Source organism: Pseudophryne corroboree, unplaced genomic scaffold (genome assembly GCF_028390025.1).
Source record: "Pseudophryne corroboree isolate aPseCor3 unplaced genomic scaffold, aPseCor3.hap2 scaffold_443, whole genome shotgun sequence".
NCBI classification, from domain to species: Eukaryota; Metazoa; Chordata; class Amphibia; order Anura; family Myobatrachidae; genus Pseudophryne; species Pseudophryne corroboree.
In genome coordinates, this window is record NW_026970066.1 from 291,495 (window position 1) to 296,866 (window position 5,372).

Here is a 5,372-nt window from a genome sequence, read left to right on the forward strand (position 1 = left end):
CAAAGCTGCTTGAGCGTCACCGACGCTAAGGGAATACTTAACACTATAAGAAATACACAGATACCTGGGCTTAGGGTCCAAAACCTATTATATGTATTATGACTATTATACTTGCAAAAGAATCACAGAACAAATCATACACTACAATATAACATAGACTAACTAACCAGATAACTACACAGGAAATACAATGCAATACAATACAATACAATCAAGGGAAAATAAGGGAGAAAGAGGGGAGAGAGAGATGGCTTACAATAACATCAAGACAATATGATTGCGGAGAGAACTTACGCACAAGGGGAAACGATCGCATGCGCCTCGATATCCAGCTCCCGATTATCAGCAATGAGAACCGTTGAAGAGAGTGAACTGGATACGGTCGGCCTGCCTATTTATGCCCCACACACAATACAATTCAATGGTCCCTACAATCTCATTGTTCATTGGACACAGGAATTCGGCTTCGCATTATAACAAAAGGTCATAGGTTGATTCATACAGGTGGGCTGTGACTGTTTCCAACTGTCCAGGTGGGTTGGATACTGGGTTTCCCGCCGCATGACTAAGTAAGAACAAATAATAGTAAATGGACATAAACTTCTTATGTCCATAACTATTCGCACGAGCGATTAATCCTCTCCAAACCAACACCGGAATATTGCTATTTAAATACTCTTCCGATGGGTACCAAACACTACTGTATGACCCCTGTTAGACCCTTCGTACAATACAAAGAGGGATCTCTCTGTTCAGGAACATGCTATGTTAACTAAACTTTCAGAATCTATCAAAGGGACCATGATCTACAAAATACATTATTAGTGAAAATATGTAACGAATGAGTCGCACGCTACGATTACATAAACTCTACCGTAAATACGCATACCGTGCGCCTGCGGGTGCCCGCGACTGTGAGTATGTGCACGTACGGGAGAGCGTACGCATGCGCAGTGCGGACCAGTATGAGGTGCAAATATGGCAGTGTGTGTAGAGATATTTTTCTGACTTTGACATCACACAGGTAAGGAATTAAGAAAATCTTTATTTAAGGGTGAAGATGTTTCTCACAAAATCGTTGCCCCAATGCATCATTGAAATTCAAGCTGGAAAGATGATTTTAATATATCACTTGTACATTTTGTATTGCTCTTCTGGTGACAATGTAGTTTGTTTTTGTCAATTACCATTTTAATAATAGGGTAAAGAAAATTAAGTGGATTTTTGAAAGAAAACAATACTGTCAATATACTATCAAAACAAATTAAAATGGTAAAAGTTATTGTACTTTAAGTAAAAATAAAAGAGCCAAAATATCAATCCCAGTTTTGGATTACTTTAATTAACAAAAAAAATGCATATAGCAAAGGATAGTTTCAATCTGCCTACCTCTGGGTTATGGGCCCAGCATGCTTCCATTGCAGTACTCTGCTGCACATGTAAGTGCAAAAGATCCTGAAGCACTCACTCATCATGGGAAAGTTCCAATGTGTTTCTTCATTGGTTGATGGAAGAAACATCTTACAAAAACTCTCCAGATTATTGACTTTTTAAAGTTTTTCTAGGAAACGTTCTAGATGAATGCTTATTAGCCTTTGTCAGTATGTACTTTTGCAAAGTGTCTCTGTGGCGCAATTGGTTAGTGTGTAAGGCTATTAACCAAAAGGTTGGTGGTTCAATCCCACCCAGGGACGTAATTGACCTTGTGATCAGATTTTGGTGATCTTTAAGTAGACAAGTCAAAATTTCAAACCCCCTCTTATTGTGTAGGGTACCTGGCCTTCTCTGATGTTATCAGAGTTAGATTTGATTCAGTGATTTTATAAAAAAACAGCTAGGAAGCACAATTTAGCAGTGGGTTGCAGAGAAAAAAAATATGCTGGCAAAAAAATCCAATTGAGTTATTAAACAGCTCTTCATTTTCTGGTTTATTTTTATGCTAACAAATTTGTTCTCTGAAAAGTGTCCACAAAGCCAAGTCTCTGATTAACACCTTTGTAGGGATGGTTTTTCACCTATTACTAAATTAAACTTGCTTCATTGGAAAGGCAGCAAGATGCATCCTCATTTCAATGTCTACTGAAATAATACAGGTTGACACCAGGAAACATTAACGCCACTGCATCCTTGCTGCTTTCTCATGTGGAAGTCTGTTTAATGTGAAAACAAGGTGATATCTAATTAGCACACAGGTAAGGAATTAAGAAAATCTTTATTTAAGGGTGAAGATGTTTCTCACAAAATCGTTGCCCCAATGCATCATTGAAATTCAAGCTGGAAAGATGATTTTAATATATCACTTGTACATTTTGTATTGCTCTTCTGGTGACAATGTAGTTTGTTTTTGTCAATTACCATTTTAATAATAGGGTAAAGAAAATTAAGTGGATTTTTGAAAGAAAACAATACTGTCAATATACTATTAAAACAAATTAAAATGGTAAAAGTTATTGTACTTTAAGTAAAAATAAAAGAGCCAAAATATCAATCCCAGTTTTGGATTACTTTAATTAACAAAAAAAAATGCATATAGCAAAGGATAGTTTCAATCTGCCTATCTCTGGGTTATGGGCCCAGCATGCTTCCATTGCAGTACTCTGCTGCACATGTAAGTGCAAGAGATCCTGAAGCACTCACTCATCATGGGAAAGTACCAATGTGTTTCTTCATTGGTTGATGGAAGAAACATCTTACAAAAACTCTCCAGATTATTGACTTTTTAAAGTTTTTCTAGGAAACGTTCTTGATGAATGCTTATTAGCCTTTGTCAGTATGTACTTTTTGCAAAGTGTCTCTGTGGTGCAATTGGTTAGTGTGTAAGGCTATTAACCAAAAGGTTGGTGGTTCAATCCCACCCAGGAACGTAATTGACCTTGTGATCAGATTTTGGTGATATTTAAGTAGACAAGTCAAAATTTCAAACCCCCTCTTATTGTGTAGGGTACCTGGCCTTCTCTGATGTAATCAGAGTTAGATTTGATTCAGTGATTTTATAAAAAACAGCTAGGAAGCACAATTTAGCAGTGGGTTGCAGAGAAAAAAAATATGCTGGCAAAAAAAATCCAATTGAGTGATTAAACAGCTCTTCATTTTCTGGCTTTATTTTTATGCTAACAAATTTGTTCTCTGAAAAGTGTCCACAAAGCCAAGTCTCTGATTAACACCTTTGTAGGGATGGTTTTTCACCTATTACTAAATTAAACTTGCTTCATTGGAAAGGCAGCAAGATGCATCCTCATTTCAATGTCTACTGAAATAATACAAGTTGACACCAGGAAACATTAACGCCACTGCATCCTTGCTGCTTTCTCATGTGGAAGTCTGTTTAATGCGAAAACAAGGTGATATCTAAGTAGCACACAGGTAAGGAATTAAGAAAATCTTTATTTAAGGGTGAAGATGTTTCTCACAAAATCGTTGCCCCAATGCATCATTGAAATCCAAGCTGGAAAGATGATTTTAATATATCACTTGTACATTTTGTATTGCTCTTCTGGTGACAATGTAGTTTGTTTTTGTCAATTACCATTTTAATAATAGGGTAAAGAAAATTAAGTGGATTTTTGAAAGAAAACAATACTGTCAATATACTATCAAAACAAATTAAAATGGTAAAAGTTATTGTACTTTAAGTAAAAATAAAAGAGCCAAAATATCAATCCCAGTTTTGGATTACTTTAATTAACAAAAAAAATGCATATAGCAAAGGATAGTTTCAATCTGCCTACCTCTGGGTTATGGGCCCAGCATGCTTCCATTGCAGTACTCTGCTGCACATGTAAGTGCAAAAGATCCTGAAGCACTCACTCATCATGGGAAAGTTCCAATGTGTTTCTTCATTGGTTGATGGAAGAAACATCTTACAAAAACTCTCCAGATTATTGACTTTTTAAAGTTTTTCTAGGAAACGTTCTAGATGAATGCTTATTAGCCTTTGTCAGTATGTACTTTTGCAAAGTGTCTCTGTGGCGCAATTGGTTAGTGTGTAAGGCTATTAACCAAAAGGTTGGTGGTTCAATCCCACCCAGGGACGTAATTGACCTTGTGATCAGATTTTGGTGATCTTTAAGTAGACAAGTCAAAATTTCAAACCCCCTCTTATTGTGTAGGGTACCTGGCCTTCTCTGATGTTATCAGAGTTAGATTTGATTCAGTGATTTTATAAAAAACAGCTAGGAAGCACAATTTAGCAGTGGGTTGCAGAGAAAAAAAATATGCTGGCAAAAAAATCCAATTGAGTTATTAAACAGCTCTTCATTTTCTGGTTTATTTTTATGCTAACAAATTTGTTCTCTGAAAAGTGTCCACAAAGCCAAGTCTCTGATTAACACCTTTGTAGGGATGGTTTTTCACCTATTACTAAATTAAACTTGCTTCATTGGAAAGGCAGCAAGATGCATCCTCATTTCAATGTCTACTGAAATAATACAGGTTGACACCAGGAAACATTAACGCCACTGCATCCTTGCTGCTTTCTCATGTGGAAGTCTGTTTAATGTGAAAACAAGGTGATATCTAATTAGCACACAGGTAAGGAATTAAGAAAATCTTTATTTAAGGGTGAAGATGTTTCTCACAAAATCGTTGCCCCAATGCATCATTGAAATTCAAGCTGGAAAGATGATTTTAATATATCACTTGTACATTTTGTATTGCTCTTCTGGTGACAATGTAGTTTGTTTTTGTCAATTACCATTTTAATAATAGGGTAAAGAAAATTAAGTGGATTTTTGAAAGAAAACAATACTGTCAATATACTATTAAAACAAATTAAAATGGTAAAAGTTATTGTACTTTAAGTAAAAATAAAAGAGCCAAAATATCAATCCCAGTTTTGGATTACTTTAATTAACAAAAAAAAATGCATATAGCAAAGGATAGTTTCAATCTGCCTATCTCTGGGTTATGGGCCCAGCATGCTTCCATTGCAGTACTCTGCTGCACATGTAAGTGCAAGAGATCCTGAAGCACTCACTCATCATGGGAAAGTACCAATGTGTTTCTTCATTGGTTGATGGAAGAAACATCTTACAAAAACTCTCCAGATTATTGACTTTTTAAAGTTTTTCTAGGAAACGTTCTTGATGAATGCTTATTAGCCTTTGTCAGTATGTACTTTTTGCAAAGTGTCTCTGTGGTGCAATTGGTTAGTGTGTAAGGCTATTAACCAAAAGGTTGGTGGTTCAATCCCACCCAGGAACGTAATTGACCTTGTGATCAGATTTTGGTGATATTTAAGTAGACAAGTCAAAATTTCAAACCCCCTCTTATTGTGTAGGGTACCTGGCCTTCTCTGATGTAATCAGAGTTAGATTTGATTCAGTGATTTTATAAAAAACAGCTAGGAAGCACAATTTAGCAGTGGGTTGCAG